The 20,594-nt window shown below is 41.7% G+C and overlaps 1 long non-coding RNA gene across 9 annotated transcripts in view; it reads right to left on the bottom strand.

The window, feature by feature from the left end:
• Positions 1–20,594, bottom strand: part of LOC110352526 (uncharacterized) — a 245,580-nt gene that overhangs the window by 71,540 nt on the left and 153,446 nt on the right. For all 9 annotated transcript variants that reach the window (XR_011803650.1, XR_011803651.1, XR_011803649.1 and 6 more), the window contains one exon: positions 17,267–17,452. This is a non-coding gene — a long non-coding RNA (uncharacterized lncRNA). The remainder of the gene's footprint in view (positions 1–17,266; positions 17,453–20,594) is intronic.

Raw genomic sequence — 20,594 nt, 5'->3', positions numbered from 1 at the left:
CACCATACAGCAGGCTTGCAATCTTCTCACAGCTTAATGAAAAAGTATGGGACATTGTAAATAACCGCACATGTATAGGAATTTTTAAGCTTTAAAATCTATTAAAGAGTTTCTAACCCCAGTTTTAATTGTAAACCAGACTGTAAATATTTTTAATGAGTTGAGCTGAGCCTGAATACTGTGTCTGAATCTGAACTTTCTTTTTCTTCCACAAGCCTCTTGTTCTGTACACAACTTGATCTGCCAGCCTCAACTATTTTCTGTCTTATATGTGGCCTTCATTAGGATTCACTCCCAGGTCTCCGGAAAGGTAAAAAGGAAGAAACTTGAGGAAATGCCATGTGTTATATTACTGAAGCTAGAAACACGTATACCTTAACAACTATCCTCTGCACTCAGGCAGTGCGGATTCCCACTGGTGAACTTTCATTAAACACTAGACTCCTTACGTCTGCAAGGCAGTAAGACAGTTTCCTTAGCAGCCAAGGAATTTTCTACCAAAATAAACCAATGATCCATATATTGTATTATCCTCCCTTTATACCAGTTAATGTTAAACGGTTCAGAGGAAAGTATAAACAATGATCTCAATTTAGCAAAATAACATGTGCTTTGCCTTAAACATGCTTAAGACCCCCTTGGCTTCAGCCTTCATTATAAGAAAATCACAACTTCAGTAGCACTTAAAACTTCTGTTTAACACAGCAATTCTTGGTTACACTTCAGCCTATTTTTACCCTGCATGCAAGATGTTTCAAAAGGACTGAACCCTATGCCTAAGGCTAAGTAGGAATTTAAGTGCTTCCCTGATTAGGCATAAATAAGACCACATAATTAAGTGCATTGGTCAATCAGGTTGTGTTGATACTGCCAAATAAAAGGCCAAGAACTCATCCTGGGCCCCAAGACCAGAGAATGCCCTTTCTGTGACAGGTTTGCTTTGGAAACAAATAGTTGGAATAGTTCAAAGCAGAGCCAAGGACAGCTTGTTCACAATGAAGTGGGGACAACAGGGAGGGGGGGCTCTCCCTGCCCACAAGCAGAGTATAGATGAAGCAGTGTAGATAGAGCCTCAGGATCCCATATCCCTGCTCTCTTATCTATTTTCTATTCAGGTAACTCCATAGATTTCACTTCAGTTATTTCTGCCTGCACCACTGCACATCCCTTGAAGGCACCAGTGATTTTATTATTTATGCAATTCTAAATCACAGGGAGAAATTTTTTAGGGGTGGGGGGCAAAACCCTAATGTTGATTACGTATCTTGGGAGTGTAAAGCTTCTTTACTGCTGATGTGTCCATGTTTGTTAATCTACCTCTTCCATCAGCATCTAGGACTACTGAGTTCTATTTGACATATATTATGGAAATGCCAGACATATAATTCGATTTGTTGTGAGTTGATGAAAACAGACTTATGCAAAACTTTCCTTGGGAACAAGAGCAAATCAGAACACTTTTAACTGGGCCTTCATAAAACTATGATATGATACTTCCAGTTATCTCACTGATTTGATCAATCCAGTTCACCTCAAGGGACAATCACTACCCAAAAGGTCACAGACTTCGTATACCATTTTGAAGCTCCAGAAATATTTCCTCCACTAATGATTTTTCTTTTGGCACAGCCGGAATGCTGCTGTAAAAAGCCTGGCTATAAATTGCTGAATATTAAAGCAAACATCAGCATTCTTTAAGCCAGGCTCCAACTGTTTGAGCTTGGCAGGTTTGTCTTTAAAATTTTTGTATTTACTTTAAAATTTCTGGCTGCTGCAACCAGTAGACTGTACACAACACTGTGCAGAAAGAAGCAGTGGTGAAAGGTAACACTTTTTGTATCTCTAAGTACCATGTTTATTTCCTCCACATACATTTCTAGTTTATAAATTGAAGAATCATGGGTTGATTTGTTTCCATCAGGTGGCACGAGTATTTCAGATAATGCAGCTTCATCAACATTCTTTTACTTACCATTTCATAAAAGACATCAGATCTCAAATGCAAAAGAAGAAAAGTAAAAGGAAACATAATAGTAGGCTATTCAAAAGTACAGCAGGAACATTGCAAAAAAGTTGTTTTCATTCTGCTTGTAAATATAAATCAGGAAGTGACCCCCTTCCCAAAATTAGGGAACATGCAGATCCTTTTTATATAGCAGTGGGCTATTCAGCATTTTTTAATCAATATTTTTACTGCTTTTGCTGAATGAGAGAAACACAAGGCTGAGCTATGGAATGAAGCATAATTTACAATTTATCATTTAAACATGCAAGTGTCTATGGGAAAAATCCTGGAACATGTAGGAGAAAGAAGATTTAATTATATATTACATTTCAGAAGTTCTTTCAGCCCATACCTCAACTGTTCCTTGCTACTCAGTCAGTCACTTATTTTTAGATCTAAATTTCTCTCTATCACACATGAACCTTCTATCTAATTTATAAGGTACTCCATCAAAACTTCCAATTCTTAACCAAGAGGTAACAGAAGGCATCAAACATGTTAACCAAAGGACCTGCCAGACAATTTTCAGGTACATTGTTTCTAGCATTCTGCCTACTTACTCTGCTCCCTTTTCTTTGCATCTTTACAATAATTTTGCTTCTCTCATGGGACAGTCTGAGCAACACATCTAACCAACTTCCATTTAAGATTAAACAGGAGAAGAAAAAAAAAAAAAAAAAAAAAAAGGAAGAATGAATACTCGTGACTCTATGTGAGAGAGCATGGGGTGCAGAAGTCACCTGGCAGCAACAGCCCATATCTGCTCAGCAGAAACCACCTTGGACACTTCAGCATATGTGGAAAAGAGCAAGAAGCACTGCACAGCCAGCATTTGGCCAGGAACTGGCCAAAAAGCATTGTTGCTGCTGGGGACAGCCCCAGTATTCAGCATCACCTCCATCCCGGGCAGCTGCCAAACCCACTCTTGCAAGAGCCCCTTGCCCCTTTTATACCACTAAGGCTGCTTTGCAGCTAGTGAAGAAAATGGCAAACGCGCAGTCCTTCCTCGTGCTAAAAAAATTAGTGAGAGATTTTACTTTCTGGTATACTGCAGTTGCCACTAAGATGTCACCAGACTGGAATCTGCTCTAGTAAAACATGCCTCTCTGGTGCACCCCTTGGAGAAGTTTTAAAGCCCTTGGACGAGGGCCAGTTCTCTGACAGAAGACAATCTCGCCTTTGCTTTACATGAACTGAGAACAATATACTAGGTGGTGTGATCCAGAGTTGATAATTATGGTCTTAAATCTAATGCTATGGGCAGTATGCACGTAGAATATTTAATGCCTTTAACAAAAATAGAAAGGCAAATGCTTCTCTCCAAAGTCAAGGCATGTGCGTCCTATTTGGCAATTCTAATAACTTTCCCCAGCAGATCTGTTTTCATCCCTTAAAGCTCTTTATAATAACACAGGAATACCCATTACAATATTGTAAATAGTATTGAATAGTATTGCTCAACTGGCTTTTTCATCACACAGGGAATAAAAGATCCCACCTTGTAAAAATGGCGCTTCTTATCACTGTATTTCCTTTGTCACTTTTCACTCATTAATTATCTTTAAACATAGAAAAAGGGTGTTCACTCTTGTAAAATCAGTGAAGCGTTTAAGCAATGCCGTCATCTTCTACTTCCTTTACACGCCCCGTAAAAAATATGCAAGCTTCAGGTGGTAGACCCTGACCTGGCCCTTCATGCTTAACTAGAGTAACGTAGCTGCAAGCTAAAAGGATTTACAAAGCAGCCTTTTATGAAGGAATTCTCCCCCTTACGCAACAAAATAACTTTCAGGCTAGTCAGTAACTCTAAGAGATGCAATGTAGGGAATAACTGCTCTTTATTCATTCCCTGGGCAAACTGAAAAGTCACCACAAACTTCAGTTTTCTCAGTGAATTAAAACACTAATGCGACAAGGAGAAAATACCACTTATACTCGACCAGAATCAAACAAAAATAGTTCACTTTATATTTTCTTTCTTTTGTATTTTTTTTTTTAATTTTTATTTTTTATTTTTCCTAAGCCCTGTTTCCTGGACATTTCTCAGTTAAGGTAAAACCCAAATGTGAAGCGTGAGCTGAAAATGCAACCTTTTTGATTCCTTATTTATTTTTCTCCCTCCCCAAGGACTGTTTTGCCCAGCAGTACCCACCAGCACCAGCATCTCCCCCTGATCTCTGTAATCTGAACCTGCAGCACAACAATCTCCCCCTCGGCGTTACATGGGAACGGTACACTTCATCTCCTCTGTGCTGGCAGGGACAACTGGTATAAACCAGAGCAAGGCTCCTTGGGCATAAAAGTTTCCATGCAATCCCTTTTCAACGGGCTCCACCTCCAGTCTAACTACCGCCACTGGGGTCTCAGCAAACACAGCAGCTGGGACAGCACTGGCCCTACATGTTTGGGGAAATGAAAGGGCGCACCTCACCCAGTTGCAGGCTGCTTCTGATTTCTGTGCGAGATGGGATGTGGAGGTGGAAGAAAGGGCAAAACGGGGAGGGGGGAGGGAGAGGAAGTTCTATGATTTTTACTATTGTAATTAACTTCAGGGACTTTTTACTACCTAAAATGAGAGCATGTCATGCTTCTAGCATAGCTGTCAGTTCCTCTTAGTTGGTTTTGTTTAGGAGGAAACTCAGTATCAGCAGATGTTCTTTGTACCAGCATCAGCTGATGTACTTTCTGTTTGAGTTTGCATCCTGCACTAAACAGCAGAAATGAGCTCATGGGTTTCCTATGCTTTTTTCCTCTTACCAGCTTTTATTATAAGGAGAGGGGAATAAACCTTTAACATTATCCTGTACTACTTCCCAAAGCAGCAAGGTTGAATTGGTGGCACACCCTTAGAAATGGCAGGCAGGAAGGCTGAGAGATGCAAGCAGAGGTCTGCCTCACAATCTTTCTGCACCAGAGATGTTCCAGCATCAGCACCAGGCCAGTCCCCATGGGGAAGCAGCTCTTCCCAAAGGGCACAATGAGCCCCTCCACAGGACATCCAACAGGATATCAACAGCACCCACAGCCTTTATACTGACACAAGGGAAGCAGTGGAAAGGCGTCCCAGGCACAGAAACTCCAGCAGGAGCCACTGCTCCTTCCCTGGGAATCCTGCCACCTGCTATTAACTGGGGCTTCAACAGGTTCATTTTCCTCCAGAGAGGGAGGGCTGTATCTATTTAGTCATCTTCATCACTGAAAAACAGGTGCTGACCCTGGCCTCACCAGCCACTCACCCCTGGGCAGCGTTCCTCAGCAATGCTTGTCCACAGAGTAAATGCATCATGCCAACTGAAAGCTGGTGACTACACCATCACATGCTCCTTCTTCTGCACTAAGGACCTGGTGTGGGTGGTGTGAACAGCAGGTTGCTCTTTTCCCCCATTTTGGGAGGGCTGTAATTCCCTCGGTGACTAAAATGGATACCTAGTGGTCTAGTTGCTTTTTACTTACACACCAGTTAAATTCCTTCAAAAATCCAATATGTTAATTTGGGCATGTGAACAAGCAGATTAGCCCGTCAACCAGATGCTAGTGACATTTTCCATGTGGAGGACTGAGCAACAATAACCAGCAAAGGTACCTATACTGCTGTGAGTCAAAATCTTAAAAGTAGCTTCCAATGCCACCATCTCTTGGCACCTAATAAACAATTCATGAGAATGTCATTGAAGCTATTAAAAGGGGTTTTAAAACTGGGGTGGCTCACAGGAGTCAAACACACAGCTTGCACTCAAAGCACCTCTCCCATCTCACAGATGGATAAGATGCACAAGGAGGCTGGGGACACAGATGGAGAGTAAAGGTACGTGAGAGGTACCAAGCACAACTGGGAGAAAAGCAGTGGAAGAAGGGATGGTTTTGGGTGTTACAAAGCACTGGCAAGGCAGCAACTCTGCAGTTTGATGGCAGTGATCCTGCTCTGTTCCCCTTAAATAAGCGCCTCCCTGCTCTGCTGCAAAACCCTTTCCACCAGGCACCACTTTGGTAGGTGCACATAGAAGCACTCTTAGAAGCACTGCCAACATGACATTCCCTTATCAAGAGCAGAAACCTCCAGCAGGCAGCAGGGCTCCTCTGCCCATTTAAGAAATATCTCCACCCCTAACTTACCAGTTACAGCACACTGGGAGATGTAGGATCATCCCATGGGAGGCACAGAGAGCAAAGCCTGCTTCATCCCTCAGAGTTCTGCACTTGTGCATCGACAGAGACGCACTAGCAGGAAAAGAGCTATATCACTGTAAGATGACGGTATGATTAATTTTATCGACGTGTGGGTTAGCAGAAATGAATTGGTGCTAAGTGCTTTTGAGACAAAACACTACAATGTGTTTGAAAAGGGAACCTGGGAAAATAAACTTTACAAAACAACAGGCGAGGTTAATATGAGTTGGGAGTTGGAAGCTGAAGACAGCGCTCAGTGCTTTGGTATTTGAATCAAACCCTAACTTTGATTATCACATCGATCAGCTGATTAGAACTAGTCACCTGAAACCTAGTATTATGTGCTGTGCAGGATGCGAGGAGATATCGTTTAAGCCAAGAAGCATAAAAGGTTATTGCATCTCAAATCTTCATCCCATGCTTAAGCCGTGGTGATGCCATTTATAAAGATAGCAGGAATGCCATATTTGAGCAGAGCAAGTGTTACGTATGACTGCAAATGTTGTTGACTTATTCTGGGTCATTGGAGATTAACATTTTGGAAACTGCAGACATGTAGAAGATACAGTGTGTGTTATACAGAGTCAGAGAACAAGCCTGTTCTTGCAAGATTTCAAACTCAATTATGCAGACACAAGAAGTTTAGATAAACTTTCCAGATTATATCAAATGAACTTTTGGTTGCTTATCTGAACTGACCCTCTGAAGGCACTTGAGATTATTCTGAATGCTGTTGTTGTTGCTGGAAATAACAGCAGGTTAAGAATTTAGTTCTAACTTCTGCATTTCTCAAGCCTGGTGTGTAAGGAAAGGGAGAGCTTCCAAACTTTGCCTATTTTCACAAACATTTCAGTATATCTTGCTGACCACAGTGAATAGTTGCTCTCAATGCAAACAAATCGCAATATGACCCTAGAGTTACATCAGAAGTTTTGTGAATTTAACTATGAAAGACTTGGCTTGCTTTTTATGAAAATATATTAAGAAAAGAAAACCTTCCCACACAACTTCAGTTTCAGAGGAGGCAATAAAACTCACTCTGTGTTTCTGCTGATTTCTAGCCCATACAGGTAAGGAACTTCGCACACTTATAAAATCATTAATGTTGGAAAAGTCCTCCAAGATCATTTGGTCCAACCATCACCCTACCACCAATATCACCCACTACTCCACGTCCCAAAGCACCACATCCAACCTTGCCTTGAATATCCCCAGGGACGGTGACACCACCACCTCCCTGGGGAACCTTTTCCAATGCCTGACCGCTCTTTCTGAGCAGAAATGTCTCCTCATTTCTAACCTAAACTTCCCCTGGCACAGCTTGAAGCCATTCCCTCTAATCCTATCACTAGTTATCTCTGTGAGAAGAGGCTGACCCCCAGGCTCCCCACCACTTTCTTTCCAGTAGTTGTAGAGAGCAATAGGGTCTCCCCTGAGCCTCCTCTCCAGACTAAACAACCCCAGTTCCCTCAGCCACTCCTCACAGGACTTGTGCTCCAGGCCCTTCACCAGCTTCGTAGCCCTGCTCTGGACACACTCCAGGGCCTCGACATCCTTCTTGTAGTGAGGGGCCCAAAGCTGAACACAACACTCTAGGTGCAGTTCCACCAGACCAGAGTACAAGGGGACAATCACCTCCCTGGTTCTGCTGGCCACACTATTCCTGATACCAGCCAGGATGCCGTTGGCCTTCTTGGCCACCTGGGCACACTGCTGGCTCATGTTCAGGTGAGTGGCAGCCAGCACCCCCAGATCCTTTTCTTCTGCACAGCTTTCCACCCACTCTCCCCCAAGCCTGTAGCGCTGCATGGGGTTGTTTTGGCCAAAGTGCAATGCCAGGCATTCAGCCAGGTTGAACCTCATCCCACTATCCTCTGTCCATTGACAAAGCCTCTGCAGGGCTTTCCTGCCCTCCGGCAGATCAACACTTCCCCACAGCTTGGTGTCATCTGCAAACTTACTGAAGGTGCACTCCATTCCCTATGCACTATAAGTGAATGGCATCTGTTCACTTGTGGAAAGCATTAAGTAAATATGGACTTCCCATTCACAAACTCCACCTCTTAACCCAGATCCACCAGTGTAAGGCTACACCCCACTTACTAAACCACACGTAGCGGTTGGGCTTTTTGTGAGAGTGGGGAAGGTTGCTGGATTTCCTCTTTCTCCAATACACTTCCCCTTCTCTGCACTTCCAGCCCTGCATGAGTGGGAGGGCACAGTGGGGCTGGGGGCGGCAGTGACACTGGGCACCCCCCAGTGTGACAGTGAGGGCCTCTGAGGAGAGCTGCAAGCTTGGGGCTGCAAGAAGATCAGGGAGCGCCAAAGAGGAGGGTGCAGGCAATGGGGAATGGGCAGCGGAAGGGAGGTCTGCCACAGAAAGGTGTGTGAAAGCTGCTGAGACAGCAGAGAAAACTTAGGTCACTCCCTGGAAAGTAGAGGTTTGGGCACAGTAAAGTAGGGGGCCACCTTCCCATTCAACTGATGGCTGTTGTTCAGGCTGCTGGGGAAGGACCACACATACACAGCTAACAGGCACACATCCTCTTTGTCTGTTTTGAGAAATGCAGTGGTTTTGGGATGAGTACTGTGCTGCTATGACTGTGCTGTACTCAAGCACAGGGTCTTGATATGGTATTGCCCTGCAGCTCCCGTGGAGCTTCATGGTCTGGATGAAAACTTGCTTTCTGAAGAGCTCAGGCTACATTTTATAGCTACTTGTTAGCTGGTAAAAAGAAGGCCCTACCATCAGAAGCTGGATCCTGAAGCAATTCTTAGTACTTAAATAGTCAGGGATTTATAGCCTTACACCACAGAGGATCTTTCTCAGCTTCACCCCTCAACAAGATTCACTACAGCCCTTTCTCACTTGGATGGCTGGGCTGTTTGTTCTTCTGCTGAATGGTAAAGAACAGCTGCTCAGCTGTACTGAAGTTTTCCAAAAGAGGGAAGGAAGTACTGCCTGCCACTGAGATCATACATAAAAAAAATAATAAAAATAAAAAATATCTCTAGCAAAGGAATTTACAGGGCACCAATAAGTAAATGACTGAATTATACAGGTACTGTACAATACAGTAAGCTGTAAGCTACATAACAGAGCATATGGCTCAATTTACCACATCAGCACTAAATACCCATTCAAACGACAAAATCTGTCCAATGCTGAGATTCAAACAAGTAACCAAATTTCATGGGGGAGGCCTATGTGTAATACACACACTAGTACACGCTTATGTGGTGACTTTCTATGGGGTGGTAACTAACCATCAGCATGACTGCCATTCATTTAGCTGTCTCAATAACAACTTAGTATGGCTTAGTTATTATGCTTGAAATATAGATTGGAAATGCAAAAAAGCTCAGCCTTGGGAAGGTCACGATTATCTAAAACCTTCTATTTAACCACAGGAACAGTCTTTTGGCCTCCAGAAGCCAACACATGTAGAAATCTGCTTGCCCTTCATTTCAGAAAAGGTCTCAGGAAATAAATATTTGCATTTTAGCACCTAAAAATTTGAGTAGAGACATGCAACATTTAGAAATGTCTGTACTCTTAACACTCTGCTGTGTGCAAATGCCACCATGTTCATAGTGTTCACAGATTGAGGTGTCAGCAACTAAACCTAAACCTTATATATGATACTGCGTTATTTACAGTAACCAGTGCTGCACCGAAAATCTTGGCCCACAGCTGTAATTACACCTGTCACTCATTTGAATAAAAATTACATCTTGTCATTACTACCTGACAGAATGAAAATTTAGAAAAAGAGAAGAAAGAAGAAAAGTAAAACTTGTTTTTCTTAAGAGGAAGGAAAAACAAAAAAGTAGTCTCACAGCAGAACACAGTTTATTTCTGTGGGCTTGGTTCCTGAAGCTTAACAAGTTCTCATGTTAGCTGTTGATTTCTGTGTGCCTGTGCAGTTTGTGCCAAGTAGCCCTCCTTCATAAGGTGAAGCTTCCCAGCAAAGCGGGGCTGCGTTGTGGTAAGGTGCTGCAGACAACACTGGACACAGGGGGTAGGAGGCTGCTGGTAAAAGAAGATCTCCACAGGCAGCTACCACTTGTATTTCTCTAATATCGATACAGTCAGGGTGCAGGGTTGGCTAATATCAGTACATTTAAGAATGTAAATTCTCCCCCTGACTTGTGACTCTAAAGAGGAATTCCCATCAGTACCTCAAGCTGCGAATCATTCATTTGTGAACAGCCAGTAAGTCACTGCCCAGACAAGTAAAATAAACCAGGATGTTTCCCAGAAATCTGCAGAAACTGTATTTGTTTTGATGGTAAAACACACAAAATAGAATTAATTCCAACTAATATGTTTGTCCTTCTCTGTAAAAATCCTGATATTGTTGAAAGCTCGGAAATGGAAACATATCAAGACTGTCATTGCCTTTCAAAGAAAAGAAGCAGGAAGTGACACAAAGTGGATGAGAGTGGCTTGCTGTAACAAGGAGAAGTGAACATGTGGGTCTTCTCCCCTCAGCCCCCTTGAGTGCCTGGGATATCCTGAAAACTGTGAGAAACTTCCCCTTCATTTAACTGGACAAAAGAGATCTTTGGAGGTTGCAAAGCCTGTGTCCTAGGGATGCAGTAGAAGCATTTTGGATGGCTGAAGGATATTATTTTGCTCTCCTAATCCTTTTGCAGTGTGGTTGCCTCTCTGTGTTGACCTCTGACAGGGACAGCTAAAGTAACTGTACAAACTGTCTTCCTATCCTCTCCCTTCTTCCTGACTGCAGAAGAGAAAAGCACATGGGAAACAAAGCTTGGGGAGCGTGCCTCTGCTTTCCTTCTACCAGCAAACACTGGGCAGGTGATGGAGCCCATCACTTTCAACCCACATGGAGGAGCAATGAAAATTACCTCTCCTTCCCTTTGGGAAGCCTTATACACGAAGACATCTTTGCAGGAAAGAAGCCTCTTTCACTGGCTTCAGGTGCAGCTGTTTTCAACCCTCAATGAGGGCATCTCTCAGTGAGAAGTTTTGTTTTTATCAAATCCCGCTGAAGCTCACTGGAACTACCTGGAGCTTTGTGAGAAGACTCCTGCCATATGGTGCAGGACACTCACAGCAGTGGCTGCCTGAAACCAAAGTTGGGTTTTCAGGGCAGCTACTACAGGATGGCCTAAAGCATTCAGCCTGACCTCAGTGTGTAACCAGCAACTGAGAATGACCTTGCAGGCGCAAGAAGCTACCTTGCTGTGGTCTAGCTTACCCTGGGTGGTAAGGTCTGGCTTACCCAACTAAAGTAGAGCCTCAGTTGGCAGCTAAGCTACTGGCTCGTCAAGTGCATCTTCACTATGCTATAGCTACTGTTCCATGCAATTTCAAGCAGTACACAGTCTTGAAGCCTAACTAGAGCTGAAATGGCAGGGAAATCTGTAAGCTGGGCTACCCGCTGACTTAGGAGACCAGCCAAAATAAAGAATGCCAGGAAGTGCCTTAATTTCTGACAATAGCAGGTTCTGAGGCACTTAGAGTTCTTAAGAGATTCCAATTAACTCAGGGGTGGCTGACAGTGAAACTATAATGCTGGAATTTGAGGCACTTTGCATGAAAGTGAACACGGTAAGGTTGAAAACAAGCAGATACCAAGGGAAGGGTGAGAGACCAAAGAGCTCAAAACTGTCCTAAGACTAAAGAGCTCAGGGTTGCTAGCATAACTGGCAACCTGTCTGAGCACTGCTTGCTGTGTTGGGCCAAAGAGCTCTAAACCATCCTCTTTTGTCACACTTGGGACTGCCAGCCAACACCCAGGCAGACGTGAGGGCTGGCTTGGATGGGAAGGACCCCTGCATGCAGTACCCCCATATAAAGACTGATTTTAGAGCCTAAAATTGACTTTCAGCATCTTCCCGTCCAGAAAGCCAATCCAATATGGCCTGAAGCCAGTGAACAACATCCTGACATTACCAAGTATCCCATACTAAAGGTAAGGAGTGAACAGCAGCAAATATACAAAATCAAAGGCAGATTCCACAATAAACAGAACATGAATTTGCAGACTCTATAGAAAACAGCAACAGCCAAATCTGTGCTGAGGCTTTGGAGAAGAAATAAGACAAAGATATAAAGCAAATCAAGTGAAAAGGATCTGTGTGGTGGTTAAGCGAAACCGTCCTCTGGATCAAACTGGGCAGAGATTTTTTTGTTTTGGTGGAGGCACCTACCCCTTGCTGTTATTTTCAGAGTGAAGAGAAAGCATTACTTGAAGATGCTAAGACAAAAACAGAGACTAAGAATACCTATGCTATCCAAATGTCATCTTCTCAATGTAGTAATAGCCAATGATATGCCTACATTTAATAAATACGTATTTTTAACAGGAAAAAGAAAAATAAAAGTCTCAATGTCAGCCATCTAAGTGATTGGTAGAAAACCATGTCAAGCAATGCTGAACACCGTGTTGGACTCACATATGCATTTGATGTTGCTGTGGAACAACACTGATAAAGGCTTCTTGTCATCTCTTTTCCTCAGTGAAAAGCGGAAAGCTAAACTGCCTATGCTGTTGGAGCTGGTGTCAAAGTAACTGGGGACACACAGATAAATAGAGACAGGCAGAACAAAACCAATTAATGTGAGAGTCAGCACTGACCATGCCAAATGAGGCAGTTTCCCTCTATTTGGAAATAAACAGATATGAACAGTGATATTGCCAGGAGATTAGAGGAGGCTCCCCCTCCCCATCAGATACAGAGAACATCTGTATCCCTGCAAGTTATTTCACCTCAAATAGCTTGGACAGGTTAAACCATAGCAAATTTAGATATCTGGGCCCTACAACATGATGATAGGCTCAAATTCAGTAGGTATGAATTTGAGCAGTGAAATATAAGTTCAGATGCTCATATCCAGAACTAATCCACTTATCGCTACCTGACCATAGTGATGCTGATACCTGGGGGGACTCAATAAATTACAGGCACTTAGGGATTATTTGGGCATTGCTGCTTATACTTATTTGAAGTGGAATTTTATGATATGCTCAGGCTGATGAGCTGTTCTTATTTCTGACTGTACCTTTAAAAAGTTGTCTCTCCAAACAAACTGAGCCTGTTTACTGTATTACACAGAAATTCATATTGCTCTGACACAATTGGTTATAATCCAGGCACGGAAAGAAACCAGTCTCTTAACCAGAGCTGCTGCTGAACTGCAAGCACACCGACCTTGTAACTGCATGCTAGTCTGGCGTGGAAGGTGGTGGCACAGCCGATGACCCCGCTCCCCACCTCAGCACAGCCCTTTTAGGCTGCAGGGGGGCCCGCTGCACCCTGCAACCCCCAGCAGTCCCATGCCTGAAGCTGTGCCTACCCCTGCCAACGCAGCTGGTGTTTCTGCAGCTGCAGTCTAGTTCTGGGTGGGGAGGAGAAGGAAGAGATAGCGAGAAATAATCTCAGTGATTATATGAGACAGAGAATACATTCCCTTAAATAACCTCCTCCGCCTGCTGAAGTTATCAGAGCATGCCTTTCTAATGCTGGCTAATGCCAGGTTAAGTTCAGTAGTTCACAGCTGTGTATTTTGTTTGAGATTTGTCCCTAATTGAACAGCAAGCTCAGGGACTGCAGCTACATGTAATATCTGCTAGGAAAACACATCCATCTCAAATGACATTTTTCAAAGAGGCACATGCAATCTTGTTAAAAGTATGAGCCCTAATGGCCATTTGCTCCATCATACACCAGTAGCAGGTATGGCAGGAAAGGGAACAGCTGCTTAGTTGCTTCTGTGATCTATTTTCTCTAGATGTTTGCATGTTTGGGAGAGTGGTCTGGCCCTTTGCTGCTCTCAGATGAATCACTCTGCTAATGGACTAGCAAGTGCATAGATAACATTATCAGCGATGCAGACCATGGTTCCTATATTGCCTTAATATGCCTCCAAACCAATCTGGTAAATTAGTTCCATTATAGGATTTAGATAGTATCCCATTACAGATCAAGCTTTTGGTTAAATGTCATTTCTTTGAAAGACATATTTGGTGTCAAGGTCCACTTGGTAGTTTCAGAAGAGAATGAGCAGAGCCCCAGATTTTCTTATTTACTACTAGGAGCAGCCCCTCTAAGATACTCCACGGGTGGAGCCAGAACAGCCAGGAGACTCAGAGAGAACTCCTTTCATCGACAGAGGAAGGCAAGCTAGATAGTTTTCCACTAAGGTCTGTCCTCAAAGTATGGTAAGCATGCAAGTCTCCTGGTCACATACTGAAAATTGTTTCTAGGCTGTGTTGGGTCATTCTAAAATCAAAATGACTACATACCGTTAAATTATTACACCAGAAAAATACATCCCATATATATGGGCTGCTGTTGAAGAAACTGGCTTTCCCCTCCCTTTCCAGTGGTATACTCATGACCCTTCAGTGAAACTACAGAGCCCATCCTAGCTGTCAAATTACAGCCAGTCTTTGGTGCATTTATTATTGCACAGTTCCATTCCTTGCTCTGAAAGCAGTTCTAAATAAAATAATTTTCCACTTGCACTTGAAAAAAAAAAACAACAAAAAAACTAGAAAAAAACAAGTCATGAAAATGCTTCTATTTGTTTCAGAAAATATAAATGTTCTTTCTCTGTTTTAAACAAAATGAAAACATTTGTGTCCAGCCTATGCTCCATTCCAGCATTCCTATTAAACATTTTTACTTTATAGTTAATAAAAAGAGGCATTTAATTTTAGCAGAGTCCTGGCTTATTAAAACTAAACTGATGTGGCATATTAGAGGGACTTGCCAGTATTAAATATCTTTACATGATAATTTATTCCATATTTAGTGTTCAATGTTTGCAGTATTTAATACAGCTAAAGCATATGGTGCTGTTTTATTCAAATGGTAAACTATGTGATCATTAAAAATATATGGAAATGTAAACATCATGGCAGAGTTCAGTGTATCAGAAAGGAGCTGTTAATCCTTGCAAACAGTTTCATTATAATAAGAAGCCCAATCAATTAATGATTTTGTTTCCTTATGTATTTACTTGGTATTACGTACCAATTTAGGGTAATTAATTTTATTATATTCCAAGTTTATATGTATATTTACATTTCTATATTATTATAAAGGAAAGTGTCATTTTTATTTTGATTTGATAAGAAACATAGACTGGCAAAATCTGTTTAACCACTAAGCTGGGAGCTGAGATCAATCTCCATTTCACTTGAGGTTTGAAAGCAAAAAAGCTTCTGGCTCTACAGCAGCTTAGTCAGCCTTGGCAATTTGCATTATGTTACCCATGATAGTATGCACAAGGATCCATTGCCACGAATGCAATTTAAGAAAACACTTTCAGTTCTTTTTACTCCTCAGTATTTCCAGGCAGCTGGAGTGCCTTTCTTTTTTTCTTCCTTGCTGTAGAGAGATTACTTATTACCTGTATTTAACTGAATAATAAAAAAACAAAAACAAAAACAAAAACAACATCTTGAAAGGTAATAAATAAGTTAAGTTCCTAAGAGAAACTTTTCAGGGCTTTTCACGCCCAGGCAGAAAGCAAGAGGGATTTTGATGGATGGTGGTAGATGCACTGTTTTGGAGACAGAGCCTCTGCTGAGCCGAGGAGCAGGAAAAGCTGTGGGGAGTGTTGTGGGAGCACTTCACACAGCGCCCTGCCCTGCCTGCTCCTTCCTGCCAGCCTGCTGCTGCTGCACCTCCTCTTAAGTACAGCCTGGCCACTGAGGCTCTGTAATTTTTCAGTTACAGGTCTTGCAGGCAGATATAGACATTTGGCACTGGTTGCTGTACTGGTATAACATACAGGTCTGGGTATTTTTCAGTTTTTGGCAAAAAAAACTCTGACTTTACTGAGGTCAGGGTTTCATCCACAGAGCCTGACAGTTCAGTACAAGACAAAAACAAGACCTAGGCAATGCTCAGTGTGGCTGTCTCCCCACTAACCAAGCACAGCTCTTGATACAAGACCCTTTAACTCTTTCATCAGAATGACTCGCTCTTTAATGCTTGCAGGTATCTCCCTCTAAATCTGACTTCCATTTCCTTACTGCCTGCTTGCCCACATAGCTCCTGCAACTCAGCCTGATCGCTGGCCACAAAGCCAAAATGGTCCAAATACTGCTGCTGTGTAGACAGGGAGCAACTGAGGGAAATAGACAAGCCTTATCTATCGCCTTTAGGCAGAAGGGCACCGATAGTGGTATACTCAGGGTTTTTCTCCAAGGCACAAAGAGAACCATGATTTAACTCGCAACACAGCCACTGCTTGCAAAGCTAGCTTGGATTTCAACATTGCTCTGCTCTCCACTCACAGACAAGAGAGTAACACTCCTTAAAATGTCCATGCACAAAAGAGATGGTGGAATTGGTGGTCTCTATAGGAAGGCACAGAGATTCTGCTTTGATCCAAACAGAAAACACAATGCTGGGGTGACTAGGTGAATGTCTAAACCTGAACAGAAGTTACAACCAACTTATAAATAGGGACTGTGTTACCTCCTTGAAAGGCTGCAAGCATGTTCAACAAGTCAGGCACAGCGATTTAACAATCTTCCAACTTTAAAGTGTCTGACACCGGGGATGCGATGGCCTATTTTGTTGTCAATTGTTTGTCCTCAAGACTATGCAAATTCAGCATGAAAATTTCTTTCTTGCAGCCATTTAATTTACACCATCCATTACCCCTGCCTGCATGATTGACGTTTACCATATGATGCCTGGTTAGTAGCACTGGCAGCTGGGAGCCAGGAGACCTGGTGTCTATATCTGATGTTACTATCTTTGGTAAGTCGCTTCATCTCTTCTATTGCATTCACTTAATCACGGTCATCATCTGCAATTGAGCGGTTTGAAGGGACTCTATTATTACAGCTGTTACACCCAATACAACAAGGCTTGAATTATTTGCAGGGGACACAGCAATACGAGACTGAATTGTTAGGTAGTGAGTCTAACCTAAAGCATCAGGCAAACATAGTCACAGAGTTGAATGCCACAGTCCAGGCCTTTTTGGTTTTTTTTGTTTTGTTTTTCCCCACCCAGTCAACAGTACAGATAAGTGAAACATTTGCTGCCTATACAAAAAAAAAAAAAAAAAAAAAAAAAAAAAAGTGCCTCACCCACCTTTCTGCAGAAATAGAGGTGATTCATTTTGCCCCTTCTTTGATCGTTGTCCAAAGCAATGCATTTTCATGGGCCTGATCCAAAGTCTGGTGAGGCTATTTGGGGGTTTTCCTTCTTGTGGATTCCTTTCCATGTAGCAAAGCATTCTCTGCATTCTCCTAGGGTTCTCCCAGCTTACTGTTGAATCTGTTGAAAAATAAGTAACAAAGTTACACTAGGTAAATATCCTAGACCATCATTTTCCCTCTTGGTACCTCCAAAAGGTATCCAGCAATACCTTAGTATTCTCATACTCATGGTGTTCATGAGAAAAATTAAGATGCTGAAATAATAAGGATAAAGAAAATAAATCAGGAAATGTGAGAAATATTCTGTGGAGTTTCTCTTGTGTGGAATCAGACTTTAGCCAGAATTTTATTACATCTTGAAATGGTTAAATAGAAGTTTTACATCCTTCAGCCATTAGCACAAAAAGTCCTAAGAGAAACTATAGGAAATCTTACAGGAATGCTTGTATCAGAGGCACCAGATATGTTTCTAGCTCTCTTTTTACTGTTCAAGTTTTAGAGATGCTTTGGATAGTAGCACCCTAACATTTGAAACTGAAATGAATTGAAATGATTCATGGCATCACTGAATTTATTTGAGATGGGCAGGGGAGAGGGAAAAAAAAAAGTAGAAAAATATTCCAAGTTCTCTAAATCCTTGTGCCTTTTGGTTGCTAATCCAAATGTACTGTTTCTCCATCACCCTGGTTCCAGGATTACTGATGTGCAAGTGGTCTCTAAAGTCTCTGCCTCATGCGTGTAAATACACTGCCCAAAATGACGAGCCATCACAGCGAAGAGATGCTGGGCTATCCCACCTCCCTGGACCAAGGACGCTCTCACCTCACCCTGGCTTTTAGCAGTCCTGAAGCAAATGTACTCTGCAGTCCCTCACTTGCCTTCCAGTTCTCAAAGCACAGTGCACTTTCAGAGAACTTGGTGTTGCAGAAGGTAGGTATACATCACTGAAAGAAACCTCATTTCACAGCTATTTTCTTGCAACCTTAATGCTAAATTCTCAGACGGTTTTGGCCTGTTGTATTTCTGTAGCAAGCATAACTTAATTATTTGGCCAATTACAGTATCAGGGAGTATAACAACCATTACATGAATGGGTGTTGAATCAGCACATTTTCCACTCCACAGTAATCAACAGGAAAGAGAGGGGAAAATACATTAACTGAGAAAAATCTAATAAACATAATGCTACCTACAGATATGTGCTATTTAATCCCATGAATGGATTTTAGGATTCTGTTCACATGGTAATAGCAGATACCATCTTACTGAAGGAAATGGTGACTTCAGTGTGCAAGTCCAGCATCAGGAAAATATTTAATTTTAATATCTGTATACAAACAAAATGTCATCCTAAGTGATTCTCAAATGCTGAGTGAAATAATACTCAGGCACTGACACATTTTAGGCTAGATCCAAGAGGAAAATGCTGCTGTTGACTTCAGTGTGAGCTTTCCAGCCAAGTCTGTGAGCAGGACACAACACATCATCTGTCTGTAGAGACTTCCCTCAGCAGGGGCTAGATCTGGAACAGGATGCTAGCCATGAAGAGAATAAGGATATCATTTCATGAGTTTAATTAAAATGTATCTGCCGCACTTATTCTGCTTGACAAATCCAAGGGCTGATAAAGTGCCAAATAAATACATACATAAATAAATAAAAATCATGTTTCAGTTCAGAGAAGCATAAATAACGAATTAGCCAGGAACTATGCTGGAACACAAGAGGAGATAAAGTAACATAGCAGGTTTGATTTTCCTCCATATGCCTCACTTTTTTTTCCTGGGTAGGGACAGACCAGGGGATACTTAAGCTTTTCGAAAATAAACAAAAATAAAAATAAAAAGTCAAAACCACTACAGCTTCTGTTCAAGTGGCAAATATTTGTACTGAATCTGAAGGAAGAGTGCTCCACAAGTGTTAAATGTCTTTCCATTATTATTAGTTGTTACAGCTACATGCAATATTGATTATGTTAATGATCAGGATAACATTTTGAAGAGGAAGTATTAGATTTTCTAATAGTGATTAGTACATTGATTGTGATTGGCTATATAATTACAAGTTAAGATGGTATTTGGTTCTTTAACATGGCATTTTAAAAGTCAATGACCACATAGGAAATCATCTGGCCCAAGTTTGAACATTCACACTTGTAAAGTATACATTTTTGAAATACAAAATTCTGTTATTAACATTTATGAAATAAGATCCTTAAGAAGAAGCATGCCTGTTATTGGAACCAAGGGCCACAGCATGCATTCAATTCTAAACACTTTTTAAAACAATACCCACATTTATTGTGACCTTCTCTAACATCTGAATACATATTTATACTGAATTTATTATTATTGTTCCTTCAGTACAGGGAAAGACACCTTAAGAGCCATGTATTATGTAGTCCTTATCCAGAGCCTACTGAAGTAAGTGGAAAGAGTCCTTTTATTCAGGGACTTAATGCAAATCCTAAATTGAACACTTTGAAAAGTTAAATTTTAAATCATTTTAGGTTAGCTTCTCATCTTAACATCAGCAATTCAAAATAAGAGCTGACTAGAGTATTAATCAGAGATTTTTACTGCTGCTGGAAGTATCCACCTGTACAAGATAACATTAGATATAGTCAGGCTATAAATTCTGACATTTTTGTGAACTACACCTGGATTGCACACTTGTTTTTCTCATGAAAAATGGCTGACGCAAGGAAGATTTCAAGATATATCAACTTCAGGAATTTATATTTAGCACTGATAAACCAGTGGAGCCCTGTTTTGGGTGTTTATAAAAGGCAAGAAAAATAAAGATCAGCTGTCACATTGCGTACACCACCTATTTCACATACCTGCAGCTAGCTCTGTGGGGGCAGGTAAAACAAGATTTTTGTCTTTTTTATACATAGACACATCAGATATCCGAGGAAGTATAAGAAAACTTAAAAAAAGAAAAAATCTAACTATATTTTCATCAAAACAATAACTGTATGACACTAACTCAATGAGCCTCCTCATTATAAACTAAAAGATGGCTATGCCGAATGCGTCTCACTTTTTCAGAATGCACTGCTGTGTCCTACTTGCAATTACTCGATCCTCTCAACCCCATTTAGCAGAAAGACAACTGTTTTCATAGCCCAGATTCACACCATGAAGTTTTAACAACTGGCGTAGAGGCCCCAACAGACAAATTTGAGGGAATGGCAAAATTTCTCTTCTCAACCTGATTATATCTCATTCCTTTAAGAGCACAAGGCCTCAGGAAGC

This window comes from Anas platyrhynchos, chromosome 1 (assembly GCF_047663525.1).
Source record: "Anas platyrhynchos isolate ZD024472 breed Pekin duck chromosome 1, IASCAAS_PekinDuck_T2T, whole genome shotgun sequence".
NCBI lineage: Eukaryota > Metazoa > Chordata > Aves > Anseriformes > Anatidae > Anas > Anas platyrhynchos.
This window is presented reverse-complemented; position numbering and strand designations above follow the sequence as displayed.